General features: G+C 44.3%; 1 long non-coding RNA gene across 1 annotated transcript in view; it reads right to left on the bottom strand.

The window, feature by feature from the left end:
• Positions 1-21,645, bottom strand: part of LOC146402303 (uncharacterized) — a 52,125-nt gene that overhangs the window by 25,803 nt on the left and 4,677 nt on the right. The window lies entirely within an intron of this gene.

Raw genomic sequence — 21,645 nt, forward strand, 5'->3', positions numbered from 1 at the left:
AGGAAATCTGAATTTGGGGAGGGGTCAGATTACAATTTTGAAAGGAGGTAGGGCAGGGCTCACTGAGAATGTGCTATTGAAGCTTTTTATTTTTGGCTTTTTAGGGCCGAACCCAGGGCATATGGAGGTTCCTAGGCTAGGGGTCTAATCTGAGCTGCAGCCGCCGGCCTACACCACAGTCACAGCAATGCCAGATCCTTAACCCACTGAGCAAGGCCAGGGATCAAACATGCAACCTCATGGTTCCTAGTCGGATTTGTTAACCACTGAGCGACGATGGGAACTCCGAAGCTATTTCTTGAAGGCAATGAGAGAGCGACTCTTGCAGATGTTAGCCAAGCTGGTGAGGCAGGGTAATAGCCGGTCCAAGGACCCTGAAGCAGGAGCCTGGCCCAGAGGCCCGAGTGGAGTGAGTGAGTTACGGGGAGAGGAGGAAGAAAGAGACTGGAGATGAGGAGGGTGGGAAAGCAACAGTGCAGAGACCTGTCAGCCATCCTAGGGACCTGCGCTTCCACTCAGGCTGAGATGGGATCCCCTGGGCAAGTTCTGAGTAGCTGGGTGGCAGGATCTGACTTCCCTTTCAAAGGGTCATGATGGCTATTGTACCAAGAACAGACGGTAGGGGATGGAGGATGGAAGAAGGGACCACAGCAGAAGGTCACAGCCACAATCCCTGGGACAGAGAACGGTCTTTGGGCCTTGGTGGTACCAGTGGAGGTGATGTGAGAAATGGTTACATTCTGGATTTTTTTTTCTTTTTATGGCTGCACCTGCAGCATATAGAAGTTCCCAGGCTTGGGGTTGAATTGGAGCTGCAACTGCCAGCCTACGCCACAGCCACAGCAATGTGGAATCTGAGCCGCATCTGCAACCTACACTGCAGCTTGTGGCAATGCTGGATCCTTGACCCACTGAGCGAGGCCAGGGATGGAACCCTTATCATCACAGACACTTTCGTGGGTATTTGACCTGCTGAACCACAATGGGAATTCCTAGATTTTGGATGTTTAAGTTATAGTCTGACAGATTAGAGAAGGACCAGGAAGGGCTGGATCAGGACGTTCTTTCCACAGGATGAAGGACATGAGTCGCTTTCCAAGTTCTAACCCTAAAATCGATGTGGAAAACTCGATGTGTTTGGTGTAATAATGGAAACAAGTATTCTTCCTCTAGATTTAATATCAACCATACTCATTTCACTGACACCATCTTCTTCTTCTTCTTTTTTTTTTTTCTTTTTAGCGCTGCACCTGCGACATATGGAAGTTCCCAGACTTGGGACTGAATCAGAGCTACAGCTGCCAGCCTACGCCACTGTCACAGCAACACAGAATCCCAGCCGGGTATGCGACCTACATACACCACAGCGCACGGCCACGCCAGATCCTTAACCCACTGAACAAGGCCAGGGATCGAACCTGCATCCTCATGGATACCAGAAGGATTCATTACTGCTGAGCCAGGGTGGGAACTCCCCTGACCCCTCCTTCTAACAAAAGTATTCTGCTCTTGCCAAGCAAATGTTCTTGGTGTTTGATGTCTACAAATGTCAAAAACCACACCTAGGGATATCAAATATTCATTAGCAGTATAGTCCTTCATCCAAACTTTAAAAAGAAAATGAACAAAGCAAATTCCTATTTTCATTGGAAAGGGTTACGTCAAAGATGTACATTAGCACTTAAACAAATAGATGGAAGGAGCTCAGGAAGCCCTTGCAAGTGGCTGCCAGGTGACACTGCCCAGGTTTGCAGCTTTGCAAATGGTTTTTGTGCCCCCAGAGTGAGATGCAGATCCTGTGTTCTCTGTATCTCAGAGACCTGCGTGGGCCTTGACAGAGCAGTGGAGTAAATATTGCTTCAAGACCTTCTCCAGTTCATGAGAATATAGCTTGTAATAATTTGATTAGAGAAAAATCTTATTTTCTGCCATACCGCTAGTGTTGTTGGGGGATAGATGGGGAAAAGGATGGGGAAGTGGACACACATAAAGAGTGACATCTCTTCACTGTGTGTATTTCTCTACAATTTGCTTTTTTTTTTTTTTTTTTTTGATGGCTGTACCCACAGCACATGGAAATTCCGGGGCCAGGGGTTGAACATGAGCCACAGCTGCGACCTACGCCACAGGTGCTGAAATGCCGGATTCTTTAACTCACTGTGCCCGGCCAGGCATCGAACCTGTGCCTGGGCAGTGACCCGAACTGCTGTAGTCGGATTCTTAACCCACTATGCACAGTGGGTCGTTCCCGCATTTTTAAAATGAAAATTCTGTTAATGTGATTTTTTTAAAGTACAAAAAAAAAAAGTCTTTTGCCTAAATATCTCATGTTACACCTCAACTCCCCTTGTAGGAGTCTCTGGGAGGATGGAAAACAATTGGTTCCTGTGTTATGTGAAGGAACTCATAATATTCTCAAAGACAATCCTGACGTTTCCCCCGGGCATTCTTTTCTAGGGTAAATAGCCAAGAACTGGTTATTTTTGCACAAATTACCACATACTTCAAAAGGATGAGGGGTGGAGTTCCCGGCGTGGCTCAGTGCTTAATGAATCTGACTAGGAACCATGAGGTTGTGGGTTCGATCCCTGGCCTTGCTCAGTGGGTTGGGGATCTGGCATTGCCCTGAGCTGTGGTGTAGGTTGCAGACTCAGCTCGGATCTCGAGTTGCTGTGGCCCTGGCATAGGCCAGCGGCTGCAGATCCGATTTGACCCCTAGCCTGGGAACCTCCATATGCCACAAGAGTGGCCCAAGAAATGGCCAAAAAAGAAAAAAAAAAAGATGAGTTACATTGCATAAACTCTTGAGGAGCTTATTATAACTGCTGCTGGTAATGGCATGAGGCTCTTTTTTTTGTTTTGTTTTTGGCTCCACCCGAGGCATGTGGAAGTTCCTGGACCAGGGATCAAACCCATGCCACAGCAGTGACCCAAGCCGCAGCAGTGATGCCGCCAGGTCCCTCATCTGCAGAGCCCGGAGGAACTCTGCATGGGGCTCATTTTAATGAAAATTCTACACCTACTTTCTTCAGAAGGCTGGAAGTTAATGAGGAGGAGACGGGGATGAGTGGCAGGAAATCACCTATGCCGAGACCATACATAAGGAGGATGGGTGCATGGAGATTTAGAAAGGGAGTTTCCTTTTTTTAAAAATTTTTTTTTCATTAAGGTAGAGTTGATTTACAACATGTTGCTATACCACAAAATGACCCACCCGTACATATATGTATAGATCTCCTTTCTTATATTATCTGCCATCATGGTCTGTTAGAAAGGGAAGTTCCTGACATTGCCTGTGCACAGGTCACAAGACCCACCTTTTTTCGAAGCCTGCGAAGGAAAACAAAAAGTGGACTGGTTGGCATTTGCTAACCTTTCATGGTGAAGATTGTTGAACCATTCAGTAGAGCATTCTAAATAGCAAACTGGGGGAAAATAGACTCTCGTCAAACTCAATATGAGAAGGATGGTTTAAGATCATCGATCCTGTCGGCTGGGGTACTGAAAATGTGAAGTGACATCCCCAAAGGCGTTATTGAAGAAAATGAAAAGAAAAATGTTGGGGAGATATTGATTAAGCCTCATGTGTGTCGTATCTTGTTGGTTCCCCCAGATCCGCTCTCATCCTTGTCCAGCATGTTCTGTGTCCCACAAGACTGATGAGTGTGTGAACAGTCCGAATGGGCTCCCTGGTGCCCTGGTTTCTGGTTGGGGCCAACGGGAGCCTCAGCAGGGGTTCACAGGAAAGGAAGGGAGAGAGTCGGGGCATTTACAACTCTGGTTCTGTCCCTGAGGGGTTGCCCAGGACTGGCTGTGTCTCTTCTATGTGGCCTTGGCTCCCGTCAAGTGACTCTGTTTCTCCCTGTCTGCTAACTGCTCCTTCCCCTTGCTTCTTCAGGCCTGGGGTGGTGACACCTGTTGTCATCTGGAATCCTGCACTGTCCCTTGTGATGTCTCTACACCCTATCTACTTTCGTAAATATCCCCTTTACTTGTTTTGCTTCTAATCACCCATTCTGATCATGCCACTTTCTCTCTAAGATACAGATATACCAACAAAGGAAGCTCTTAATTAACCTCTTGGTGTCCTGAAAGTTCGAGTGGACATTTGTCACTCTATTTGCTCCTTCCTTAAGTCCCCCACTCCTCCCCAACATCTGCACCCACTTCCTTTGTCTGGGAATTTCCCTACCTCATGGCTGTTGATGAGAGATGGAGACCAGCAACCACATGGAAGACACATGCTCACGGTCCCAGGATCCTTTGCAGCCAGGGCTCTGGACATGTGATCCAGGCTCAGCCAATCAGATGAAGGTGTACTCTTGATATGACATAGGACAAGGGGGATGGGGTGACGGCAGCACTGGGAACTCCACCAGTTTCCAGAGGGAGCAGCTGAGTCTAGCGGCAGGCTTGGGGTGCAGGTGGTACATCTGAAGGAATCCTCACCCAGCAGTGGTGGCAAGATGGTTCCCTACAGAGGTTTTGCATATTGCTCCTCCTTCTGGAAATTAATTTCCTTCCTTCCTTTCCTTTCCTTTTTCTTTCTTCTTTTCTCCCTCCCTTCCCTTCTTTCACTTTTGTCCATGCCTATGGCATTCATAAGTTCCCAGGCCAAGGATCAAACCCAGGCCACAGCTGTAACAATGCCGAATCCCTAACTGCTAGGCCACCAGGGACCTCCTGCTTCTGCTTCTGGGTACCCACATCTGTCTCTATGGATCTCCCAGAATGTCTCTGAGTAAGCCTTCGATTTATTCCTTTCCTGCTTGACTGAGCTAGAGTTGGTTATACTGCTCGAAACAAAGAACTCTGCCTGATATAGAAATCAAGCCAATGTTTTGGACCCAAAGATTCTGGCATCCTAAAATCCTCATCTCATTTTAAGTTAAAAATAAATCCACGTTTGAGCATCTACTCCGTTTCAATTACTGTGCTAGCTGTTACAAAGCTAATTAAGACTGACGAGTAAATACCCATAATCAACATGATAAACATTATAATGCAACTTTGCTTTTGGAGTACAGAGGCAGAAGTGATTAATTCTGTCTGGGAGGGTTTTGGAAAGTTTCAGGAAGGTAGTGAGCTGAGTGGAGGGACAAGTACAGGTATGAAAAAGTGTGAAATGTTTGGCAAGTCCAGAGAAGGTAGGTGAGCTCACAGGGGCTGCAGTGGAGCATAGCAAAGGGTCATGGAGGTGAAGCTGGGAAAGTGAGCCTAGAACCAAGCTGCAAACTACCTGAACTTCATTCCTGGGGCAAGGAGAAGAAGCCACTGCCACGGCTCTGTATGATGGGCTGAAGAGAGGGAAGAAGAGAAGCAAAAAACCATTAGGTCTCACAAAGGGCTATGACCATAGCAGTGGCTATGGTATCTAGAAGGAAGGTAGGAACTTGAGAAAGATTTAAATAGATGCCAGTGAGAGTTCCTGCCCTGCTGGGTGTGGAGCACCATGGAGGATTCCAAGAAGGTCTTAAAAGTTTTAGCTTCAAATGAAGAGTGGGTGGATGGCAAATTTCCTACAAATATAGGAAACTCATCAATTAGTACAGCTTTGGTGTGCAGGGAGAAAGTGGCATGCTTAGACTCTTTTTAAAATCTTTTTTATCTTTTTTTTTTTTTTTTGGCTAAACTTGGAGCTTGTGGAAGATCCCAGGGATTGAATCTTTGCCACAGCAGCAACCCGAGCTGCTGCAGTGACAATGCCAGGTCCTTAACCTGTTGCACCATTAAGGTAACTCTTTTATCTTAAGAATGTACTAATATCTGCATTTCTTAATTTTAATTTTAATTTTTATTTTTTGCTTTTTAGGGCTGCACCTGCAGCACATGGAGGCTCCCAGGCTAGGGGTCTAATCGGAGCTATAGCCACCGGCCTATACCACAGCTACAGCCCCAGCCACATGGGATTCGAGCTGTGTCTGTGACCTACACCACAGCTCAAGGTAACACCTGATCTTTAACCCACTGAGTGAGGCCAGGGATCAAACCCATGACCTCATGGTTCCTAGTTGGATTTGTTTCTGCTGTACCACAATGGGAACTCCAATATCTGCATTTTTATACACTGGGATTTTTGCCTCTAGTTACTGCTCCAATGGAGGGATGGAGTTGCTTCAAACCTGGTTGCTATTATTTGATTTCCCTGCTATTCTTTGGATTATTCTACTTGCTATGGGTATACCATGGCCTTAAACTGTATGGTCATCTGGAATGTTCCTGGGTTGGCATTTAGGAAAACATAATTCTTTAAAAGGGCTAAAAGTAAGCTATTTATTTATTTATTTTGCTTTTTAGGGCCACACCCGTGGCATACGGAAGTTCCCAGGCTAGGGGTCAAATCATAGCTGCAGCTGTTGGCCTACACCACAGCCACAGCAACTTGGGATCCAAGCCTATCTGCAACCTACACCTTAGCTCATGGGAATACCAGATCCCTGACCCACTGATTGAGGCCAGCAATTGAACATGCATCGTCAAGGATACTAGTCAGATTTGTTTCCACTGTGCCATGGTGGGAACTCCCTAAAAGTAAGCTATTTAAATTCTCTCCATATCAACCTCTTTCTCACCTATGGTGTAAATGTGACCCAGATCCACTTACCTCATCCACTGTCAGATCCATGCTAGAACCTCTGGAAGGTCACTGGACCCCAGGACAAACACTAGCTTCTCCCTGGTCCATCTGCTGTGGATCGTCTCTATTCCATTCCTGATCCTGATTCCTCCTGCCAAGTGCAATTACTTTATTTATTTATTTTTTGCTTTTTGCTTTTTTTGGGCTGCACCCACGGCATGTAGAGGTTCCCAGGCTAGGGGTCGAACTGCAGCTGCCGGCCCTACTCATAGCCACAGCCACAGCAATGCCAGATTCAAGGCTCGTCTGCAAGCTACACCTCAGCTCATGGCAACGCCAGATCCTTAACCCACTGAGTGAGGCCAGGGATCGAACCTGCAACCTCATGGATTCTAGTCAGGTTTGTTACTGCTAAGCCACAATAAGAACTCCCCAAGTGCAATTCTGAGAGCTGACAATGGCAAGCTTGGCTTCCCAAGGCATCCTTTTTACAGAAACTTAGAAACTTCAAGAACATATTTGGCTCTGCCCCCTATGGCACGAAGTCTCATTCTTGATAGTATTTTGCCTTTGTTGTGAATAATAAAGTTCTTCAAGTTGGCTTTTTGTTAAGAAGTGTGTAGATCTGGGGTTTGATGACATCTTTAGACTTGGAATCTAAAAAGGCACTACCACTGTGCACTTGGCTAAAGGAACCACTTACATTTTACCAGTGAATGGCTTTCATTTATCAAATTCTCAGCCAGCACACAAAGCTAAGGCCACGCAATGAGAACTACCCTCTAACACCACTCATTTCTGAAAGCACAAAATGATGACTGCTAGCTTTAGAGAGGTTTTCTGGAAACCACACACAGGACTGGCTGTTATTCCACAACTAGGGAAACAGAAGATGCATAGTCCTTTAGTCCTTTACTCATTTTTGCCTTTTTTTTTTTTTTCCCCTTTATAGGGCCACACCCATGACATAGAGAGGTTCCCAGGCTAGGGGTCCAATCAGGACTACAGCTGCCGGCCACAGCCACAGCCACAGCCACATCAGATCCGAGCCGCATCTGTGACCTACAACACAGCTCACGGCAACGCTGGATCCTTAACCCACTGAGGGAGGCCAGAAATCAAACCCACAACCTTATGGTTCCTAGTCGGATTCATTTCCACTGCGCCATGGAGGGAACTCCCATGTTTGCTCCCTTTTTGAACAATCGTCTATAAGATGGTATGATTTTCTATTAGATTACGAGCTCCTTGAGGACAGGATAAGGTTCTAATCCCTATCTAAATGCACCCCACCTGGCACAGTGAATGCTATATGGATTAATATAATAATAATATAATAATATAATTAATATAATAACAATATAATAATATAATAAATAATTATTATATTATTATATAATAATAATATAATAATCCAACAAAATAAAAGTTTGTTGGATTAATCAATAATATATGGCAAGAGAACGCACAGCAAGAGGGGAGTGATTTTTAGCCGCAGTAACTGGGCAGTGAAATTGCTTTGCCACTAGCGGCACTAGAGGCAGAGGTGGGGACTATTCCTGGGTAACATGAAACTCCTGATTGAATGGAGAAACTAGACTCAAGGATAAGCAATGTTGTTATCAAAACAATAGCATCTTAGAGATTTTTTTAAGTCCCAACCGCACCACATAAGCAATACATTCTGAAGGCTGAGCACGTGAATAAACCATAATATTGTCATAAATTCTATGACAAAGTTAGTTTGACAGAATTTAATGACATGCATCATCATTATTATGCAGCATTGTAATCAGACATTAATAATAAGTAGTCTACAACAACGACCGTAAGAGTCTTTACGTGTGTTCTGCCCAAACCAACTGCTTAGTATTTACCTCCCTTCTTCGTTATTAATTCTCCGCATCTACCACATCCATCCATGGGGATGGGTTTCTCTGATGCTGTGAACAGTTTAACCCTCAATGCACAGATACAGAAGCCCTTACTATGACAGTTTCAAGCAAGTAAGGCTCTCTGCGTTCCCTCTACCACCAAAAGACACCTGAAGCAGAAGCTTAGGAGTGGTCTGCCCACAGCCCTTGGGTTAACTCTGATAGCTGGAGCTCTGCTGTTAGGAGGTAGAGACATTGAATAATATCCACTGAACTAGAAGGAACTTTGAGGTCAAAAAAGGAAGCAGACAAATGCATAAAGTTCAATTATGAGGTTTATTGCAGGTAAATTACATATAGGCCAGGTAGGACAGATGGAAGATCCAGGGGCATTTGCAGCTGCACTCTGCACTGCTGAAAAGGATACGGGGGAAGGTGGGATTTCAAGAGGCCAAAGCTAAAAGCAGAATCCTACTACCAAGTGAGAAGCACATCCACACCAACGGAAACCAGGGTTTTTCCCTCCTCTGGGGGCTCAAGACCCTAACCAGGCAAAATTCCTTCCAGATTTCATATCAGACAAAGGCAAGAGTAAAGGCTGATAGGAAACTCATCTGGCTTGGATACATTCCTGGTGAGTTAGGCTAAAGCTCGGCCACGCAGAAAGGGGATAGGGTAGGACTGCAGGCCTGAGAGGGAGCTGACCAAATGGAGTCAGTGCAGTTCAGCCTGACATCTGCCTGGAGGATTTTTCTGAAAGTAAAAAACAATGACAACAACAAACAAACAAAAACAAAAACAAATAAACCCTCTATGATCCCAAAGGAACCCAGCAGAATTAAGGAAAAATTAACAACCCCCACGCAGAAGCTCTCACCAAGAACCAAAGGACATTGAGAAATAAAGTCCCTGCCCTTAGCCCTCAGGACAAGAGGCAGCGATGCTGAGGGTGAATCTACACTGACTCCCCGAGGTCCCCGCTGGGTTGCCACAGTGGCAAATGGTCCATAACCGCATCCTCTGACAGTCTTCTTTCCTTTGCCCCATGTCACTTTCCCACCAGTGCTTCTGGAGCCACCTCCAAATACTCCAAATAAGCCACCTGCACTTGGATCCTCATCTCCAGATGTGCTTCTGGGGGAACCCACAGCAAGACACTGTTGCAGGGATGGGGCTGAAAGTCTGATACATTCCTGTCTATCTCTAAGGGTCTTCCTACCACACACACACACACACACACACACACACACACACACACACAGTTAGTCATCCTCTGCCTCCTGGGTGCCAGCCAGTGGCAGACAGCAGAAGGGCTGTACCATCAGCCTAGGTTACGCTGAGGGCAGCTCAGTCACCATGTCACGGCCCAAGAAGGTGGAAAAACATGTGGGGAATGGAGAACGGTGTCTCTGGATCCCTGGCAAGTGGGGAGGGGATGGAGGGCGAGAGTTCGTCTGACTAGAGCAAAGAGAGGAGAAGAGACAGAGCATGGGCTGAAGGTCCCACTGCTCTGGAAAGTTGCTCCAGATGTCTGGTCTGCAACCGTTCTACACTCTAAGTGTCTCCAGGCAATAGGGCTCTGCAGGTCCTGACATCTAGACCAACTCCCAGCTCCTTCTCAAGGGAGGCAGCCAGGAGAGTCTGGAGCCTTTCCTTCTGCAGTTGGCGAAAACACTAGGCATAAGCAGCCTTGATGAAGTCACACAGGCACATTCATGCTAAAGTGTAAATGACTCACAGCTTCTTCTCTATTTTTATGGTGGGGAGGTGCTTAAGAACCTGAAGGCACTAATGCTAAAAGGGGGAGGGACGTCCCTGTCAAATAAAAGGTAGGCAAGGGGGAAAGCAGCGGTGACCAAGCCCAAGCCCGACTCCTACGTGTGGCCAACAGCTCTGGGACTGGGGTGGGAACAGAGATGCCATGTAGGAAGGTATCCTATGTCAGCTCAGTTGCAGGGGGCTGCAGTCTACAGGGGTCCCGGATCAACACAGAGACCCACCGAGTGATGCCATGTGCAGCAGCATGGATGCAACTGGAGACTCTCCCACTAAGTGAAGTTAGAAGGAGAAAGACAAACACCATAGGAAATCACTTCTATGTGGAATCTAAAATAGGGCACAAATGAGCCTATCTACACAACAGAAACAGACTCACAGACATGGAGAACAGACTTGTGGTTGTCAAGGGGGAGGGGCAGGGAGTGGGATGGACGGGGAATTCGGGTTAGCAGATGCAAACTATTCCACTTACAGTGGATGAGCAATGAGGTTCTGCTGTGGAGCACAGGGAACTATATCCAATCTCTTGGGACAGAACATGATGGAGGATAGTATGAGAAAAAGAATATATATATACATGTGTATATATGTATATGTATGTATGTATGACTGGGTCACTATGTTGTACAGCAGAAATTTACACAAAACTACAAATCAACTATACTCTAATACAAATTAAAAAAAAAAATTCCAAACCAGATACACAAACGTAGAAAACATACCCTCCCTGGTGTCAGAAGAGATCTGAGTAGTGTTAGTGATGCAGGAAAGAGGACCACATGATAGCGCGGATGGTCCAGGGCTGCTGCTCATTGCCCTATATTTTGGGTGGGCTACCTACAGTGTACGGACCTCCATTTGGCCATCTGTGAGATAAGGGTAATACTATGCATCCTGCATCTCTTATACAAGCCGGTTACAAGGCTTGCGGGATGTGTCCCTGGGAAAAATGTGTTGTCTAATCATCTGACTGAACAGGTTAAAATCTCTGTTCAACACCTTGCAGCTCAACCCGGGTAATCTATTTACTCTTGGTTCCTTATCTGCAAAGTGAGCTTACAAAAAAAGTATCTTAAGAGGAGTTCTCTTGTGGTGCAGCGGGTTAAGGATCTGGCATTGTCACAGCAGCAGCTTGGGTTGCTGCTATGCATGGGTTCGATTCCCTGGCCCGGGAAATTCCACATGCATGGGCGTGGCCAAAAATAAAAAAAATGTAGGATTATTCCAACAACCAATAGCGACAATGCACATAGAGTATTTAGCCTGGTCTTTGGTACTTAGTATATTAGCTATGAAAAGCAATATGTAAAACAGAGTATTACATGGATGTCTAAGACATGCTTGCTGCAATAGCCGCTAAAGGGCTAAAGTCAGAACATAAAGGTTAATGATTTGGCTGTGTAAACGTGGTAGGCTTCTCTTTGCTCTGGATATAGTGGGTTTACACTATTATTAAAACTTATTTAGCAGATATCGAGCTGCCATGAGGCCTAACATTTAGTTCCAGTTATTAGATTAAATATTTGCTCTGAATGGTATTTGAACTGCCAGGTTCTAGATCTTTCTGGTTGGTAGGCTCTCCTTTGTATTTTGTACAGGGGCTGAAAGGGGTATATGCTGACCACAGAACAGATGCACCACTTTTCAAAGGATATTAAAAACCATAGTTCACGATGCACTCTGCCTGGTGGCACTGAATTCATAGAGTAAACTGAACTTTCTTTGGTGAAGAAACACTAAGTAGAAGAGATAGGACATTATCTTAGGTATTTTTCATGATCGAATCATTCTGGTTTAACCGTGTAAGACATTGTTGGCATGTTTTTTTTTCCTTCGCGTTCAGTCTGTTGAATAAAAGGCTAATTAGATTTCTTTTTTTCTCTTCTTTTTCTTTAGGGCCGCACCCACAGCATATGGAAATTCCCAGGCTAGGGGTCAAATTAGAGCTGTAGCTGCTGGCCTACGCCACAGCAATACTGGATCCTTAACCCACTGAACAAGGCCAGGGATTGAACCTGCATCCTCATGGATACTAGTCGGAGTCTTAACCCACTGAGCCACAACAGGAACTCTAGCACATTTCTAATTTAGACTTTTGTGTGTTTCTTTTTTTTTGGTTATGCCTGTGGCATGTGGAAGTTCCAGAGCCAGTGATCAAACCCGAACCACAGCAGCCACTTGAGCCCCAACAAAGACCATGCTGGATCCTTAATCTGCTGAGTCACAGAGGAACTCCCTAATTTAGAGTTTGTTAACAAAAGAAGATACAATTTGGTAGCCAAGTCAATATTAAGAATTATAAGGGAGTTCCCATCATGGCTCCATGGTTAAAGAACCCAACTAGGATCCATGAGGATCTGGGTTTAATTCCTGGTCTCGCTCAGTGGGTTAAGGATCCAGCATTGCCGTGAATTGTGGTGTAGGTCACAGATGAGGCTCGGATCCCACATTGCTGTGGCCTAGGCTGGCAGCAACAGTTCTAATTTGACCCCTAGCCTAGGAACTTCCATATGCCTTGGGTGCAGCCCTTAAAAAAAAAGTTATAAAACAAAAATTTATAAAGTTGTAAAATTTATAAAGTTGTAAACACACCATCGGGACAACAGTGACTTTTGTTACTGTACGCTTCCCCGTGCTCTCCTCTCAGGCACCTTCCTTCTTGCTAAGCTTCTAACATAACATGAAAATAAGGCAGATGCATTTTGGAAAACAAAACAGGAGCAAAACAAAAACACAGCTTAAGTGCAATCTTAGGCATCTCAAATTCATGATTAACTAAATTTTAGAATATAATGAGTTTATTAGGGTAGTTTGAATGTCTGGGTGCTTCTAACCCCAAACCCTAATCTCCGAGGGCTTTTGGGTCCATGTTACATAAAGATCGCCTGACATTTTCTAAAGTTGTCCCTCTAAACACACCACAGGAGGAAAGGTCATACGTCATCTAAGTAGGTATTTATCTACATCACATGCTCAAAACATCTAGGACAAGGAGCTTGGTATTTCTAAGAGGAAGCTCTCTGAATGGTGTCAGAGACTTGTCAGGCTATGCAGCTTGCAACTGTAAGAACACTGGTCGGTACAAGAGTGGAGTTGGGGGGAGTTCCCTGGTGGCTTGCTGGGTTAAGGATCCAACTGTCAACACTGCTGTGGCTCTCAGGTGGCTGCTGTGTTGAGGGTTTGATCCCTGGCCTGGGAACTTCTGCATGCATAGGTATGGCCAAAAAGGAAAAGAAAAAGTGGAGTGGGAAAAAGGCAACAGAATAAAGGACTTCTTATTAAGGGACGAGAAACATAATACTTTATCTCAGTGAAATGAACCTTAAAAATATTTGAAACTTAAATCTTCAAAATGATAAGGACGTGCCAATGATTCACAGATAAACTCAACAGCTCCTCTCATCAAGTCCTGTGAATTCCTTGATTGGGAAGGGCAGGGGCTACAAACTCTACATTTAAGCCCACTGGCTCACTTAGCACAGTGTCAACTTACTTCTCAGTCAGCTTTGCTAAAGGACATACTGGTAAATTGCCCACATTGAGGCACCACCATGTACCTGGTACAAAATAAGCCTTCTTCCTACAGTTAAAATTTTTGGATGATGTGAAAATTAGGAAAATAAATGCCCCATTGTTATGACCAGATTGAAGGCATGTGAATTTCTAGTAAAAGGTCAAAAGCTGGAGTTCCTGTCATGGCTTAGTGGTTAACGAACCCAACTAGCATCCATGAGGATGCAGGTTTGATCCCTGGCCCTGCTCAGTGGGTTAAGGATCTGGCGTTGATGTGACCTGTGGGGTAGGTCGCAGACACGGCTTGGATCCTGCGTGGCTGTGGCTGTGGTGTAGGCCAGCAGCTATAGCTCCGATTCGACCCCTAGCTTGGGAACCTCCATGTGCCATGGGTGCAGCCTTAGAAAGACATAAATAAATAAAAAGGTTAAAAACCCAGATATTAAAAGGTAGTGCAGTCTTGGTAACTCTCATTTCCAGAAATATTAGATCACCAAAGTATCACATAAGTAACTGGTTGGAGTTTATTCCTTTGCTTCCTTCTTTTCATTCTGCATCTTTGTAACAATTTTTTGTTAAAGCAGAAACATCATTGTCATATGAACAGCTGCAAAAATGATTAAAAAATATGGAAATGCCTAACATGAGTGCCAATAATCTGTTTATAATCAATATATATAGGATGCTCTTTGGGGGCAAAAGGAAAAAGTAGAAGAAAGAGAGAGGTTTAGCATAGCTGACATTTCAAAAACTAAACTTTATTGCTTAATAGGAAAACATTTCATCTTTAAAGTTCATCAGAACCGACTCTTAGCTAGAAGCACCACGTTGCTCGCCATCATTGGATTGGGCAGGAGTACCTTTTTATTATTTATCTATTTATTTATTTTTGCTTTTGAGGGTTGCACCCTCAGCATATGGAGGTTCCCAGGCTGGGGGTCGAATCAGAGCTGTAGCTGCTGGCCTACACCACAGCCACAGCAATGCGGTATCTGAGAGGCGTCCGCGACCTGACCTACACCACAGCTCACGGCAAGGCCAGATCCTTAACCCACAGAGCAAGGCCAGGGGTCAATCTGGCAACCTCAGAGTTCCTAGTCGGATTCATTTCCGCTGCGCCACAATGGGAACTCCGCAGGAGTGCCTTTTTAGAGAGGCAATGCTGCAGGAGAAAGTGAACAGGTTTTTAGAGCTGGGGGACAGAAAAAAATCCTACCTCTGCCAGATGAATGACCCTGGGCAAATTATTTTATCTCTGCCAGACTACATTTTGACATCTCCCACATTTGATATAACAACTACCTGAAAGCCCCATGTTGAGCCTGTCAAAGGTTTACTGGGTTTTAACTATAGGCATTGTGCACAGGTAGGCTCTTGTTGTGTATTGCCGATTTTCATACACACTATTTAATTTCATCCAACTTTCATATCTATAGGCTCCCAAAGAGTCTTTTCAATGGTTAAAGATTTAGGAATAGATGATTTTCCTATTGAGACTAACTTGATGCTTTTCTTAAATGGGTGACCTTGAGTCCACCCCACTAAATAAAGCTTTGATTAGAGCGATGCACATAACAAAGGCTATCCCAGTTTCTGAGATGTCAACAGCATTCACAGGAGAAAACAACGTTTTTTTTTCTTTTCTTTTCTTTTTAGGGCCACACCCACAGCACAGAGAAGTTCCCAGCCCAGGGGTCGAATCAGAGATGCAGCTGCCGGCCAACACCACAGCCACAGCAATGTGGTGTCTGAGCCGCATCTGTGTCCCACACCACAGCTTATGGTAACGTCGGATCCCCGACACACTGAGCGAGGCCAGGGATCGAACCCACATCATCATTCACATCCACATCCACAGTCATTGGTTGGGTTGTTTCCCCTGAGCCACGACAGGAACTCCCGAGAGCTACTTTGGAAAGAGGTATTTGTGCTGGGAAGAAATGATTTCTACTTCTAACTACAGATGATTTATTGATGAATGCAAATCATTGCTTGTCTGACAGGCACTTCTACGAGCAACCTCATGTGTGGTTTGCAGGTTGAGGAAGAGGGGAAAATGCCAATGGACATAATGTGGGCTTTCATTCTGTTAAAAGGAAATACTCTTAGGCATTTTTTAAAACTGGAAATTAAAATACATTTATTTGCAGTTCATTTGAAGGCTAAAAAAAATCATAATCCTAGCCAAAGACAATAATCAATTAATCTGCTAATTGTCATCCTCGATACACAGTTTATAGAAATTTTGTAATTCCCCTACACACATCCTATAATTTTGCATCTTGTTTTCTTCCCACTTAATGGCAATAGGTATTAAAGAGTAACAATTTGGAAATTGTCTCAGATACGTGGGGAAAGATGTTTCAGTTGAAATAATCTGGTGGATAATAATCTCATGAAGAGCCCCCGAGTTTTCTCCTCTCATTGAGTAGCAGCAAAGGTTCTTATTAGAATAAGCGAGACTCGACAAACTGACTCAGCCTTCTATTTATCCTCTAGTTAAAGGATGCAGCCCCATCTAGCAACAATATTATGGGGAACAAAAGAAAACAGCAACAACAACAACAAGACATCCACTGTGTAAATTTGCAGTGTGGGCATTTCCTCAGACTACGGAAGCCCATTCATTCTCCATGCTTCAGACTTAAAATGGATCTCTCTTTGATGCAATGACGGCATTTTTGCCAAGTGACTAAGCTATAAACACCGTTTTGGTCACACAGTGAGACATATGCTATAAAGAAAAGTGGTTCAAAATAGGCAAGTGGGTTTCTCTAGAATAAACAAGAGTCCCTATAAAGAGCTTCATCTTCAGAGCTTCACGTCTGCGCCGGTGTGGCGGCTCTGTTTCCTCTACGGGGGTTGGTGGCACACCGTTTTCCCGATTCCTTACACTAATGAACGGCTATAAATTTGTTTTCGATATTCTGGGGGTGCCCTCCCTTCGGCTCTGAGGCCGTGCTGAGGAGGCACCCTCTACTCCAGAGTCACCTTTTGCAAGGTGTACTCTCAGCATTGTGGGCGATGTCCATGGGAGAATATTGCTATTTAAAGAACTCCTATCCCAGCATAATAAGAAAGAATCACTTGTGAAGATGCAAGAGATGGGGAAAGCTTTCAATTATGTTTGCACAAGCCCAAGGTCAGGGTCTCGCTTTCCTGTGCGGGGCGGGGGTAGGGGTGGGGGGTAGGCACACAGCAAGTATTTGCATGGTCACAGGAGTGGGAACACTGAAGCCCCCCCCCCCACAAAGGGCATTTGCACACGCACTTCCTGAGCCCAAGAGTGTGCTGTCAGACATGCACAGACACAAAACACTGACACAAAGTGGGGAGGGAAGGAGCCCCCAGCAGGAACGCAGGCTCCAGGCACCCTCCTTTCAATCTCAAGCACCGCCATCAAATTCTTCTCCCAGCATGTTTTAAAATGGAATCTCTTTAAAACAAGACATATTTAAAGGGCACATTAAAATTTATTTTCAAAACTTTTCATAGACGAACACCACACAAACCATTCTCCCTTGACAAAACGTGCCAAGGCTCCACAATAACTACCTTCACCTTTCATGTACTGGCAGCCAGGCTCACAGCCCTCCAATATGCTTACATTTAAAAATGGAAATTGGCCCAACTCTGTAAGTCGACCATACTTTGATTAAAACAAAAAGTATCAACAATAAAAAAATTTTAAAAATGAGAGCCCCCTATGTGGCGCAGAGGAAGCGAATCCGACTAGTAACCATGAGGTTGCGGGTTTGATCCCTGGCCTTGCACAAATGGGTTAAGGATCTGGCATTGCTGTGAGCTGTGGTGTAGGTTGCAGACGCAGCTCAGATCCTGCATTGCTGTGGCTGTGGCTGTTGCTGGCAGCTGTAGCTCCGATTCAATCCCTAGCCTGGGAACATCCATATGCCTCAGGTGTGGCCCTAAAAAAGCAAAAAAAAAAAAAAAAAAAAAAAAAATAATAATAATAATAATAATAAAAAAAAATGGAAATGACAACATAAAATGTATAATGATGCTTTTCTGACTGAATCCCAAGATAGAAAATAAATTGTCATTACCCCCCCAAAAAAAAAATCTGACTCCTGAGGCATAAGGTATATTTTGAGGGAAGTTTCAGCAGCAAAAACTGTGGTCTCATAACTGTGTAGACTAAAGAGATGGGGGTGATTAGCTTGAATGTTATGGTGGTAAAATTCCTAATGAGAAGAACAGGGGTGCCACAAAATCAAATCTCTCCCTCAGCCAGCTTCCGTAGAGGGTCGGAGGTTTTGCTGTTTTGTTCACTGACCTACCCCTGGTCCCCACAACAAATACCTGTCACACCGTAGAGAGTCAATATGCAGGAGATGAATGATTAAATATAGAAAAAGGAGTGCATGACGTGTTTGTGAAAACTGTGCCAACTTGTGCATATTCTCTTATCGAGGTACATTGAATAGCCTTTGTTTTAAGTCCGGGAATGAGGACTTTCGATGGAATATATCTACCAAAATCAAACAAAGACATTATGGCCTGAACTGGGCACCAAAAGAAGCAAAACCACTGGCAAAGAGCTAGGGGAGCGCCTGGCCAACTTCAAGATACATGTGAGGCAAGCATGGGGCAGTGGGAAATGCACATGGGCTTCTATTTCAAGCACTTCCCCTACCTGGGGGCCTGAGGAGGACAGCAGTGACCTCACGGATGGACAGCCTGGGCCAGGTGCAGGCTTATCACATGGATTAGCTTATTCCATCCCGAAAAGCAGCCTTTAAGGGGAATGCTCACTAAGATTCCTACCTTGCTGGTGAGGGAACGAAACAAAGAGAGATGACATACCTATCAAAGACTTCTTGCTGTGAGTCTCCAGCATGAGATTTTTGGCCCTTGCATGCTGATCTTAGAGCCCGCGTGAGAACCACTGTCTAGGAGAACACACCGTCCCTGGGCCTTTAGTCTGCAACATGTAGGCAGTTGACTTGATGAGAATTAAGATTCAACTTTTAAGGTTCAAGGCACTCCTGGTGGAAGACCCCAAATCCTGGTCTCTCTTTATCTAAAAAGGACATGGAGGTCTCATTGCAATAACCCTATCCCCTTGATACGGTTGGTGCATGAAATATTGGGACCCATTTCCTAGAGAGGATGGAAGAAAGTATTTGTGAAATTTTATAAAAGACTGACAAGACCATAGATAAATTTCAATAATCTATACTTAAAACAGTTACAGCATGCAGTGTGTTACCACAGCAATCAGAAGAAAAAGGAATTGAATCAGCCTGTTCTTCTAGACTGATATAAATAATTGAATAGATATTTTAATCTAATCTATCTTAACTTTTGTTGCCATGTGTAGACAGCCTACCCATCAAGGTTTACTTTCTAATTTCTTTATATTTCCTAACTAGCCTTTAATACTGTTTTGATAAGGACCTCAAACAATGCTGGGCAGTAGTGTAAAATGGATAGTTAAGCTAAATGCATGACTGAAAGGACTTCTTCATAAGTACCTAAACACTGAAATATACTTCGTGGCTTGTTTTCAAACTGATGTTTATAAATCTAAGACATTACCTGTTTCGGAGAATAACAATAAAGCCCTGATTTGTTGAGAATACGCAGAGATAAAAGTTTACAAGTTCAAAAAATTGAATAGCAGTAATTGTCATGCTTTTCAATAATAAAAGCACATTTTTATTTTCATATTTTAAAAACTCAAAATAGCTTTACGAGCTCACAAAATAATACTGTATTTTTCTATAAGATATTAGCATACCCTTATACTGCAAGTACAGGATCGACTTTACTTGGAGAGTCACTATTTGCTACTTTATTTATTTTTTTATTTTTTTGTCTTTTTGCCATTTCTTGGGCCGCTCTCTCGGCATATGGAGGTTCCCAGGCTAGGGGTCGAATTGGAGCTACAGCTGCCAGCCTACACCAGAGCCACAGCAATGCGGGATCCGAGCTGCGTCTGCAACCTACACCACAGCTCACGGCAACGCCGGATCGTTAACCCACTGAGCAAGGGCAGGGACCGAACCCACAACCTCATGGTTCCTAGTCGGATTCGTTAACCACTGCGCCACAACGGGGACTCCTTTTTTTAATTTTTATTTTTACTTATTTATTTATTTTACTATTTGTTATTTTAAAATATACTTTCTTTTGATGTTTCCACTGGAACATTCTGAAAACAGCATAATTATCAGCAGTGAATTTTTAAAACTCATGATGAATAGCTTGGTTAAAACTTTGGTCACGTCCTGCACCTATTCTGATTTTGTAATGTATTAGGGTTGAATTCAGAGTGATTTTTTTTTTCTATGATAGAACCAGCGCTTAAACAAATAATGGTTCCATAAGAGGATAACATATATCAAATCCGTTGGTTCTGAAGGTGAAGCCAGATTGTGTACTGCTACAGTGTATCACTGAGCTCCCAGGAGGAAAGAGAATTCAACTCAGTTCACACGGAGAGATTTAATGAAGGGACAACCTATAGAGGTGTTGGCAGGGTCTGGGGGAATCAGCACAGGTTGCTGAGAACCCAGGGACTGGCAAAACTCCCAGCCTCAAGCTGAAGATACAGAGGGAGGAAAGGGTGTTACTGAGGTGAAAGCTGGAACCCAGGAAAGGAGGAGGGTTGCTGGCAGGAGCTACCATCTTTTTTACTCTTATTTTTTTCCTGCTTTTTAGGGCCGTACTCCTGGCATATAGCTAGGGGTTTAACTGGAGCTACAGCTGCTGGCCTACACCACAGCCACAGCATCGCCAGATCTGAGCCACGTCTGCGACCTACACCACAGCTCTTGGCAATACTGGATCCTTAACCCACTGAGCAAGGCCAGGGACCAAACCTGCAACCTCATGGTTCCTAGTCATATTCATTAACCACTGCGCCACGACGGGAACTCCTGGAGAATCCTTTTTTTAAAAAAAAACAAACAAAATCTTCTTTTTTCTTCTGCATCCCCTCCCTCTTAAAATTCCATTTCCACTTATTTATTTATTTGTCTTTTTGCCTTTTCTAGGGCCACTCCCTTGGCATATGGATGCGCCAGAGGCACAACAACGCAGGATCTGAGCCTCACAGCAATGCCAGACCCTTAACCCACTGAGCAAGGCTAGGGATTGAACCTGCAACCTCATGGTTCCTCGTTGGATTCGTTAACCACTGAGCCGCAATGGAAACTCCTAAAGTTCTATTTAAATCCTTCGTTTCCTTTACCCTCTAGTAACACACAAGTATTTGGTTCAACGAGCCCTCTAGTGGGCAGACTTTTTTCTAAGACCCCCATCCCAAGAGCTTTCTGAACTGGAGGAAGCCTTTATACAACTGTATACAACTGGCAACGGTTGCAAGATCCAGGAAATTTCCCTAAGATCCCTATTTGAGTTGGAGATGACTTTCCCCAAATGTCAATCCAGCTGCCCCCAGATGATAACCTTCACCATTTCTCTGATGAATGTCAGATGTACTTGAAGGAATGCTTGAAATATCTGTTTGCATGTTCTCTAATCTATTCCTTTTAAGTGAGTGCATAATTCTGTAACTTCTGATTACAGGGTGGGTGTAAATAAACATAGAGAATCAGCAAAGCTACCACGTAGGAACTTCCATAGCACCACTACTAAGAAGCCTTCTGAGTAGAATCAGAAGAATCTTAAATGAAGGCTCCCCGGGAGGGACCCCTATCACTGTCAAACGCCACGTCTGGGGTGGACGAGCAGGGGTCATGTGCGATTCATCTTTGCAGCATTCAAGGACTTAAAACGGTGCTTTGCACATTTCATGCACTTGATAAATGTTTGTTGAAATGGCCAAACCTTGGTTTGTCCCCATAATCACCACCCCAAAAGCACACAGATAATTACTTCTTGGAAAAATTCCAACTAGTGTTTGATGTTACCTAT

This window comes from Sus scrofa, chromosome 6 (assembly GCF_054392235.1).
Source record: "Sus scrofa isolate SSC_HxYL_T2T_F1_AM1 chromosome 6, Sscrofa_HxYL_maternal_Yorkshire_Landrace_v2.0, whole genome shotgun sequence".
NCBI lineage: Eukaryota > Metazoa > Chordata > Mammalia > Artiodactyla > Suidae > Sus > Sus scrofa.